Below are 11,311 nucleotides of genomic sequence, written 5' to 3'. Positions count from 1 at the left end.
TCCCAGCTGGGGACATGCGGCCTACGGAGGCAATAAAGATCCTGAAAGTGGAGTGCTGGCCGGCCTCGGAGTGCTTTCTGGGTCACTCACCGGCTGGGGACCCCAATTCGGCAGGTGGAAGCCTGGTGGAGCAAGGAGGCCAAGCCATTCGGCTCCCAAAACCTAGCCAGAGGACCTCAGGGTCCGGGGCCACAAGAGGGCGCCGGAGAGCAGGACGCAGCCAGGGTGTTTTTTTCCAGCCTTGGGACCCCACCCGAGAGGAGGGGCGGACAGTTGGGGAGCTGGGAAAGGGGGGGGGGGAATTGCGAGGAAGGGAGGGGCGGGACCTGGCGGCGGGGGGGGGATGGGTAGGAGGAGGTGGGTAAGGGGAGAAGAGAAGGGGCGGGGTAAAGAGGAGAGCCAGGGAAAGAGCGGGCCGTGGCTAAGGGGGAAAAGCGACCGGGCTGATGTAGGAAGGGGGGTGGGGTGGGCAAGTGACAGAGGGGCGGGGCCAGGTGAAAGGTGGGGCGAAATCAAGCCCCAGGAATGCAGGGAACCGGTACCAGAAAGAAGTTATCAGGGTCCAGAGGTACTAGACGACGTCTCTCTCTGCAAGGTATCTCTCCGCCTTCTCCTTCGCGCGGCTCCAGGTGCCAGTGTATCGAGCTTCCCTGTAGAAAGGGCCGCTCCAAGACATTACTTCCTCCTTTGGGGCTGGTCGGCAATCTGGAGACTATGTTTCTAGGCAGTGGGGTTTCTGGTAAGAAAGTCTAGCGTCGTTCAACCTAGCTCCCCAGTGAAAATGGAAAGGCTCCTGAAGGGGAATTTTCCAGACATGATGGTGATATTTCCCTGCCCCTGAAAGCAGACCCAGGCCCACCCATCCCAGTGATCCCCACCTCTCCGGCCCCATCTCTACCTCCCTACACTGAAAGAAATGGAAAAAGGATGCCATTAAAGATTACTCAATTCACCCAGGATGAGGCTGTCACCAAGAGCTGGGCAGGGGGCAAAGATGAGTGACCTTCAGAAATGTTTGGGAGAGGGGGTGGGGGCTGAGTCACCACAGGACAATAAAGGATGGTTGTTAATCTCTCTCTGGGCCTGGAAGAGAAACACAGGGTCATCTTCTGCCTTATGAGTTCCCAGAAGGAGTGTGTCTCTAGGTCTTGCCGGCTCCCGCTTCATACCACTGAGAAGCCACTAGAGCTGAGTGAACTGAGAGCCCCAGGCACACCCTCCATCCCCATGAGACTCAGGCCAATGACCTGAAGAAACTACCAGCAACCAAGCAACAGGCCAGATACCTTCTCCGGAGTCACTGCTTCCCCTTGGCAAGGGGGGTGGTCCAGACTGAGTGTTTCTCTGTCACAGCAGTGGGTCTCTCTGTAGGAGAGAGTTCCAGCCAGCTTGTCTCCATGGGCGAGCACATCTGCCATGAAGGCCTTCCTGGAGAAGGCCAGGGTTCTGTCCTTGCGAGCCAGCTTCGCCTGCCACAACTGTCCACCCCCATCAACACCTCTGGAAGAGCTCAGAGCCAACTGGCCCTGGCTAAGGGCCTCACAGTTCTTTGTTCACTGTGGATAACACTGCTATGGGCATTTATTGAGCAGTGATTTCATACCAGACTCGGAGGTAGATCTGATTCATGCAGCTTTATTTAATATATACAGTAAAAACCAGTGCTTATTATCACCACTGGACAAATGAAGTGGTTAGATTTAGGCTACATGGCAGGCAAGATTCAGACCCTTTGCCCTACTCTGAACCATTCATACATTTGTATCTACTGACACATTTGACAAAAACTGGGAGAAAACCAAACGCCTCTGCTGGGCTGCTCTTCCTGTGAAACGAGTGCAGTCTTATCTGTTCTATACACTGTGTATACGTAAATGCAATAAACAAGTGTGCTGTTGCAGACCCAGAATCCTAAACAGGGGAGGGGAGATCGCTGCAAGTTCAAGGCCAACTTGATCTACATAGCAAGTTTGAGGCCAGCCAGGAGAGAGGCCCTGCCTAAAAATAAAACAAAAGCTACTCACAGCCAGATAAACCACACAACCTATGAGGACAATGCATGTGTCAGAATGCGTGTGCCTGCTCCATGGAGCTGTGTGCCCAGGCCAGGTGAAATGGCGCATTTTATGACGTGTGGTTAGTGACTGCATACTTGAGAGACGTAGAGAGAAGTGCTGGGTCCCCGCAGGAGTCCGCACTCTCATTCACAAATGCTCGGTGCCTCGGTATCCACAGGCACCCAGTGGGATACTAGCCCACCCCTGTGGGGGAAGGGTTTCCTCCTGGGAGCCAGATGGAAGCCACTGGCCTGCCAGCCTAAGCCAATCAGCCACAGGGGTCCCTCCCAGCTCTCAGGAACGGAGGCACCTCATTAGGGTGATTCAAGGCTCCACAGGCTTTGCACTCCTGGGTGACCTCCCTGTCACCCCAGCCCCCTGCTCGCTAATCTGTCAGCAAATCTACTTTTGGTCAGAAAGAAGAAAAACAAGCTTCCCACTACAGAGCCTGTGGGCAGCTGTGAAATGTATCTGAAGTCCATCCAGGGGGTCGATGGTCTGAGGATGAGAGCCCTTGCTGCCGCTCCTCGTCTCAGATTTCTGTCTCCACTCTCGTGGTTTGGAAAACTGGGGCCTTTTAGAGCCACCTCCTTGTGTCCTCAGTCTTCCTCACCATCCCGCAGACCCCTTGCTGATCAGAAATCTACAGGCGTTGTTTATCCAGCCCGAGTCAGAGCCCAGGGAAATCCTTTCCTTTGAAGCCCACAGTGATGTCTAGCCATCTCGGTGGTATGCCTCTCTCTGCTCCTCACACACCAGGACTACCTTATAGTCCCTGTCCCCCCACCCCTTCTCTGGCCTCCCTCTGCCCCATCTCCAGCTATGCCCTACTTGGCCACATCTTGGTTGGACAGCCTTCCGAGCAGAGCAAGGCCCTGAGTGTCCTTGATTCCCTCTAGAAGCCTTAGCAGGATTTTCAACCAAAGCCTGTGGGACAAGACAGTTTTTCAAATGCAGCTTCATGACTGAGGGTGTAGCTAATGACAGAGCACTTGCCTGTCACATGTGAGGCTCTGAGTTCTAGCCCCACCTCTGTCAAATAAATAATAACCCCCCACTGAGTTCCCTTTGATGTGTTAATCACTTTTCTCACTGCTGTGTCAAGGTTTCAGAGGCTGTGGTCCATCACAGTGGCCAGACTGTTACAGCTTTTTACATGATATGGACTGATGGAGGAGGAAGCTAGAAGCCCTGCTCTGGAGACCTATATCTGAGAGCTGGGCAATATGCTCCAAAGGTTCTAAATCTCCCCAAAACAGTGCCACCATCTGGAGACCGAATGTGAAAACCCACGACCCTATGGGGGGCATTCTACACACAATCATACCGGCTGGAGTCGGTGATGGCAATGCATACACGGCAGCGGGAAGAGCTCCACTGCCACCGAGCAGGGCGCCGAGCCACAGTGGTCCTAGTGGAGTTGATGCTATGTGGATTTTGCCCAGAACAAAAGCATCACTCTTCTTGCTGAAGGACTCAGGGCCTCAGAGTCACTGGCAGGTCACTGAGGTGCTGAAGACCCTTCGTGACCCTGACTAGGTCTTACTTGCCCCAGGCAAACCTCAGACAGCTCTTATCCCTTCCCTCACCCTTTTGTTGATCTCAGTGATTCCCCTTGAACATAGTGTGGGAAAGGGTGTGACTGCTGAGGAACCTCAGTGGGAGACCCAGTAAGGCCGCTGTAGAGTAAGGTGGGGATACCTGAGCCTAATTCAACTTTCCCAAGCCCTGCTCAGCCAACACCTCCAAGGTCTGGTGTCAACAGAGACACAGAAAGGAGTGACTTTCCATCCTCTTCAAGCCTGTCTGTACGATGAATGTTTTTATAAAGAGGCTGTTTGCTTCCCTGCTGCCTGTAGATCTGCAACACAGTCTGTGATGTAAACAATTCCTGTAGGGATCAGCTGCAACCTTTCCTTGTGACCTCTCTGCGTGTTGTACAAGGTCAGCAGCCTGCAAGTACGGGGCTTCTTTCTTGGAATGTGGTGAGGGAATCACCGCTGGAGCCAGCTGACAGATGTTTTGCTGGATACGGCAGTGGATCCAGGGAGTCAAGCCTGAGTGGAGCCCCTGGGTATGCAGCCCTTTGCTGAAAGTGTAGTTCAGTCTGAGTGATCAATGCTACTAAGTCAGCTGTGGTTAAGTGTTCTAACCCATGAAACCCCATGCCCATACTCCCTGGGTAGAGATGGAGACCCTGGGTGGGATGAGGCCAGCCATTGTCAAAAGAAATAAGATTTACGATTAGGTAGAACTAGGCCAGGCAGTGTGATGCACACCTTTAATCCTAGCACCTGGGAGGTAGAGGCAGGCAAATCTCTGAGTTCAAGACCAACCTGGTCTAGAGAGCGAGTTCCAGAATGGCCTGGGCGACACACACACACACACACACACACAACCCCTGTCTTGAGAACAAACAAACAAAAAAAAAAAAACAAAACAGGAAAAGTAAGATATGAGAGTCTGGGTTGATGGACAACCATAATTCAATGACTCGGGAAGCTGAGGCAGGGAGATCTTGAGTTTGAGGACAGCCTGGAAATGCATCATGAAACCCTATCTATAAACAACATACAGCAAAATAATCTTTGAAGAGATCTCTGGAACAGAAAAAGTTCAAAGCAATAACAGAAAAGGTCAGGGTTAGGGTGAGCAGTTGATCACCAAGCCATGTTCTTTCCTGGAGACGACCCCTGATTGGGCCAAGAAAATCATAATTTCAAATGCATCAGCCCTGTGGGTGTGTGGCTGTTAATCTTGGAACTTGATAGGATTTAGAATCACCATAGAAACAAACCTCTGGGCGTGTCTATGAAGGAGATTCTAGACTAGGTTTACTGGGGTGGGAAGATGCACTGACAGGAGTCCTTAGCTAAATAAAAAGGAGGAAGCAAGTCCATGCTGTGGAAACATTGTGACCATCTGCTTCGGGCTGCTGCAGCTCATTTCCCGGCAATAGTAACTCCATCCTGAAACTGTGAGCAAAAGAAACTGTGAGTGCAGATCTATAGGCATGCAGATCCCAGAGCCCTCTGTCCCGTTGGAGCTGGGGGAGTTACAGATGATTGGGAGATACCCAGGGTGGGTGTTGGGACCTGAACTCGGGTCCTCTGCTAGAGCCAGGTGTGGTGATGGATGTCTATAATCTTGGCACTGGGGAGGTGGAGACAGGAGGATCCCCCAAGCTTGCTGACCAGCTCGTCTAGCATGGCAGAACACATTTGAACCTAAATCTCTGGAGAAAAGGTGCCCTGACCCCCGCTCACTGGCCGAAGGAGTTCAAGCTGCCCTCATGCTCTGGGGACCTTGTGATGGGCAGCAAACTTGGTGTGTACTGCTTCTTTGATCCAGCGCTTGGCCAGCTGCCCCTTTGTGTGCACACAGTCCCAATAAAACTACTTCAGCGTGGGGAGGGGAGGTGGCTCAGTGTGTAAGCGCTTTCTATGAAAGCATAAGGAGCTGAGTCTGGATCCCCAGAGAACGTGCAGAAGCTAGATGCGGATGGAACCCCAGAACTCCTCCGGCGAGATGGGCAGCAGAAGAAGGGCAAGCTCCCACAGCCTAAGGGGTGTGGCTTATCCAGCACCGAACAAGGTAGGAGGTGAGGACTAGCATTTGAGGTTGTCTTCTGACCTGCACGCGTGTGCTGGGGTGTGTGTACACTGGCACTCACACACGAAAACATGTACACGTATGAAATGTACGTATCATACACACACGTGTGGGCCCACGGAATTTAAAACAAAATGAAAACCTGCTGCAGGTCGTAGAGTCCTTAAAACTTTCTGTCAAAGGTGAACGTTACCAGAGCTGGAGAGATGGCTCAGCAGGTAAGAGCATAGACTGTTCTTGCAAAAGCCCTGAATTTGGTTCCCACACCCATGTTGGGTTTTGATGGCCTCCTCCCCTTATCTGCTGTGTCACCAGACACTCTCCTTGCTTGTCCTCAGTAACCTTCTAAAGCCCCCTTTCTGCCTCTGCTTATGCCCAGCTTTCTGCACCGCCGCCTTCAGCCTCAAAAGGCAGGCCTGGTGATGGTGGCTCTGCGGCCTTGCTCCCAGCTGAGAGGACACTGAGTACAGGGAAAAAATGCCTGTGTAGGCAGAGCGGCCCAGCAGTATGAAGCTCTGCTCAGAACCCCCACAGGGAGCAAGCCGCAGCTTTGCTCTGTGGGCAATGAGAGCTTCTGGAATGAACCAAAGCAGATGCGGTTCACAGGGCTCCCTCCCAGGCCCTCCCGCTCAGACACACACACGTGCTCACACGCCCACATAAACATACACTGATATTCAGATGTGCACGCAAACATGCTTCCACACTCTCAGGAAGCATGTGCACAAACACACATGCGTTTACACGCTCTCACAGAAGCGCCCCCAGCATTCATTCACATGTATTCAGGCCTACAAACACATTCTCACTTTGCATGAACACGCATGAACACTCGCATGCTACAGCTTCCCATGCGCACACTGGCACACGCTCTCTCACACATATTCCTTCTAACCAGAAGCCCTACTGTATGTGGTGAGGACTGTATGAAGAGGGTCTGACAGCTTTGCCTGGGGTGGAATTTGGATATATTTTGGTAGATGTTCACATTTGATAGTGAACTGGTAACTTGTAAGTTGTTCCTTCTGAGTTTTTGTTCGTTCGTTGCCTTCTCTTACTGAGACAGGATCTCAGTATGTAGCCCCAGCAGGCCTGGAACTCGCTGTGTAGATCAGGCTGCTCAAACTCATGAGCTCTCCCTGCCTCTGCCTCTCCAGAGCCAGGATTGCAGGTGTGCATCACTAACCTGCTCTGTGTCGTGTAAAAACATTTTAAAAGATTTTATTTAAAATTTAAAACATTTTATTTTTGCTAAGCAGCAGTGGTGCATGCCTTTAATCCCAGCACTTGCCAGACAGAAGGAGATGGATCGCTGCATTCGAGGCCAGCCTGGCCTACAAAGCAAGTTCCAGGACAGCCAGGGCTACACAGAGAAACCCTGTCTCTCGGAAAACCAGACCAAAACAAAACGAACCAACCAACCAAACAAACAAACAAAAAACCCAAAAAACACTTATTTATTTTGAAGGTGGATATGCGCATGCCACAGTGTGTGTAAAGGTCAGGGGGCAACTCAGCGTGGCTCTCTCCTTCCGCCATGTAAGTCTAGCGATTGGACTCAAGTCTTCAGGCTTGGTGGCAAGTGCCTTTACCTGCTGAACTATCTTGCAAGTCTAATATTATTTATGCATTTATTTATTCATTTATTTTATTTTATCTGTATGAATGTCTTACCTGCATGTATGTATGTGTGCTGTATGCATGCCTGATGTCCACGGAGGTCAGAGGAGGACATCGGATCCTCTGGAACTAGAGTTATGATGGTTGTGAGCCATCACATGGGTGCTGGGACCTGACCCCAGGTCCTCTGCAGGAGCAGTGCGTGCTCTGCTCGCTGATCCATGTCTCCGGCTGCACGGTCTTGTTTGTGTTGTTTTTACTTCTCTGTACGTATCTGTGTGGGTGACTGCCACTCTCTCCTTCTGTCATGCAAGTCCCAGGGACTGAATTCATGTCATCAGGCTTGGCCATTTTGCTGGTCCATTTTCCTTGCTGCTGGTGCTTGAGGTTCATTGAGATCTTTAGATCTCTGGATTTTCGTCTCCCAGTGTGGTAGCTTTGCCGCCACTGAGTCCTCTAACAGGTTCCTCCCTCTGCTCTCTTTCCTAAGATTCTGACAGACAGTTCACGCTGGCGGGAGTTGTTCCGGGTCACTGGCTTTCTTTTCATTTACTGTGTTTTTAATGCTCCCCTTTTTTCCCAGTTATGTCTCATTTCCTGAAATCTGCACTGCACTCTCTTTGAGTTCACGTTCTTCTTTAACTTCTAATCAGGTGTCAATCCCATCCAGGGTTGATGCTTAATTTCAGACACCTTTGTTTTTCAAGACAGGGTTTCTCTATGTGACCCTGGCTGGCCTGGAACTTTCTCTGTAGACCAGGCTGGCCTCAAACTCAGAGATCGGCCTGCCTCTGCCTCCTTAGTGGTGGGATTAAAGGCCTGCACCATCTCTAGCCTAGCTGGGGACTGTGGTATTTTCAATGTTTTTAGGAGGGAGGGAGGATGGGGTTTCCGGGGTTTGAACCTGGAGCCTCAAGTGTTCTGAGCACATCCTCCACTGCTGACTGCACCCTGGCCCTGCATAACCTTTTAAACATATGGAATGCAATTATAATAACTGCTGGAGAGGGATCCTCGGGCCGGAGACACGCACTTGGGGGTCCTCTCTTCACTGGTCTGTCCTATCAACAGCGGCTACCTCGCTGCCTCAAATACTGCTTCCCCCACTCAGGAAGCCCACTGGGCTGTGCAGGGTCCCCCTTCCTGCTCTGTGGTCTGGAAGTCTCTCAAGGCAGAGAGCCAGCCCAGTGGTAGCCTGGACCTCATTTCCCCCATCCCTCGGGATTACTAGCCTCCCATGCCTGATGTCTTCTGTCTCGAAAACAACTGTTCTGTGTGTTTTGCGCGTCTGGTTTTGGTTGCTTTGGGTGGGAGGCAGGAGGGCGAATAGGTCCTTGTCATTCTCTCTTGGCCGGAAATGGGAGCAAAGCTTATGTTTTGCAGCCCTCTGTGGAGTCAGCTCTGCATTCTCGGAAGTCCCTGGGAAGAAGCTGCAGAAGATAAAGGGGGATTCTGGGGTGAGGGGTTGGAGGGTTGCCAGCTGGCTTGCTTTCTACAGAACATAGACCCGGTCAGGGACCCAAAAAGAAAAGGCTGACATTCCAGGGCCGGATGTGGGGGCGACCACAGAGAGTCCTGCGCATGAGCAGACTAGACCTCCAACCCTGTGACTATAAGGTCTCCCGCCCGGGAAGACCATCAGTGGCCTTAGGAAGGAGACTGAACTTTCATTGTTGTTGTTTTGAGAGAGGGTTTCTCCGTGTAGCTCTGTAGACTAAGCTACCCTCTCAGTCAGGGATCCGCCTGCCTCTGCCTCCTGAGCGCTGGGATTAGAGGCGTGCACAACCACCATCTGGCTTTTTTTTTTCCCAAGGAGAGGAAGTGATGCCTTCTCACTGAGAATGCTGGAGTGGATGCCGCTAATAAACTGGCAATCTTTTTGCTATTCTATGCGGCCTGCCTTCATCTGAATACCCGAAATCCTGAGCATTTTTTCGGCCCTAATCTTGAGCGTTGTCTCTCAGTAAATGGAACCTTTCCTTATGGAAGTGTCCCAGGTCCTCTGCATCCTCCATCAGTAGACTCCATCTTATCACTTATCACAAATCCTTCCTCCCTAGGCCCTTGCCCTGAGAATGGCTATTAGTCAACAGTACTCATCCTTATGGTGACATCACAGGTGCCTTGAGACGTCCTTTGCAAGGACAGGGTGTAGCCATCCCTGAAAGTGGGAGGCGGGGGGAGAACGAGACAGAGTTTCTCTGTAGCTTTGGAGCCTGTCCTGGAACTAGCTCTGTAGACCAGGCTGGCCTCGAATTCACAGAGATCCGCCTGCCTCTGCCTCCCGAGTGCTGGGATTAAAGGTGTGCGCCACCACTGCCCAGCTGAAGTTTTATTATAGTACTTGTCTCGTGGGAACTTTTCCCCAAAGTTGTTCTATGTTTAAATATGTAAGAAAAATAAACTGCTTGGTCAGAAGTTTGAACCCAGCACCCGCGAAGGTGGTGCTGACCCGAGTTTCATTCTTCGCCTCACACGGATCACTTCCATGCCAACCGTGACACTTGCAGGGCCCCAGCACGTGTGTGCACAGGGTTATGCGGGTGACTGTGCACATGTGTACACGCATGTGGGAGACAGAGGCTGACACTGAGGGTTTTGCTTTATTTTTTTATTTTTAAAAATTTATTTATTTATTATGTATACATTGTTTTGTCTGCATGCCTGCAGGCCAGAAGAGGGCACCAGACCTCATTACAGATGGTTGTGAGCCACCATGTGGTTGCTGGGAATTGCAGGCAGCGCTCTTAACCGCTGAGCCATCTCTCCAGCCCCTTTGCTTTATTTTTTGAGACAGGGCCTCCCACTGAACCTGGAGCTCACTGATTTGGCTGGCCGGACTGGCTGGTCAGCGGGCGCTAGGGATCCACCTGTCTCCACCTCCAGTTGCTAGCATTACAGGTGCACAACAAATTCAACCACACCATCTTTCCAGCCCCTCAAACATTTGTTTTAATAGACTGATGACTATGCGGTAGTAGTGATAATACAGCAGGCTCGTTGAATATCTTTAAAGCAATTGGTGAGTGTACACGTTAAAATACACACGGCTGGGCCAGAGATATATCTCAATTGGTGGAGTCCTCGCTTAGCATTCAGGAAGCCCAGGTTCTGCCCCCAGCACCGCATAAACAGGGTATGGAGGTGCACCTGCAATCCCTGTGTTTGGGAGGTAATGACACGAGGAGGATCAGGAAAGTCATCTAAAGCTACTCAGTGAGTTCGAGGCTAGCCTGGGCTAAATAAAATACTCAGAAGTCAATTTGTAGCTCATTTGCAGCTGTATGTACCATCACCATGGCCGTTTTAGAACATTTTGTCACCCTGAAGATAACCCTGTATGTTCTATCCGTCGCTCTTGTCATGCTTAGTCTGTTGTTGGTCTTGCTTTGTTTTTGCCCAACAGGACAGAAGCCAGAGTCATCTGGGAAGAGAAACCTCAATTGAGAGGTGCCCCCATGTCATAGGATTTTCTTTGGAGTGTCAGTTCCCAAAAGATGACACAGAGACATTTTTATCACTGATAAAAGCTTGGTTTTGGCTTAGGCTTGTTCCCAACTAGCTCTTAAAACTTAAATTAACCTATTTATATTAATCTATGTTCTGCCTCTACGTTCTGACACATTACCTTTCTTCCATACTGTACATCTGACTTCCTCCGTGTCTCACTAGTGAATCCCTGCCTCTCTCTGATTCCCTGCGCCAGTTCCTTTCTCTCCCCAGAAGTCCTGCCTGTTGTCTCCCGCCTAGCTACTGGCTATTCAGCTCTTCATTAAACCAATCAGAAGGTATACAAAAAGATTATCCCACAACACCTTCATACCTGTGGAAAAGTCTGGGAGGCATTTTCTTTTCTTCTCCCCCAAGATAGAGTTTCTCTATGTAGCCTTGACTGTCCTGGGACTCCCTCTGTAGAGCAGACTGACCTTGAACTCAGAGACCCACCTGCCTCTGCCTCTTGAGTGCTGGGATTAAAGAAATCCCAGGGTAGAACAACTCCCTACCCTCTCAAACCCCCTCCA

The sequence above is a fragment of the Chionomys nivalis genome, chromosome 1 (genome assembly GCF_950005125.1).
Source record: "Chionomys nivalis chromosome 1, mChiNiv1.1, whole genome shotgun sequence".
Taxonomy (NCBI): Eukaryota; Metazoa; Chordata; class Mammalia; order Rodentia; family Cricetidae; genus Chionomys; species Chionomys nivalis.
The sequence above is the reverse complement of the archived record's forward strand: the minus strand, read 5'-3'. Positions refer to the sequence as shown.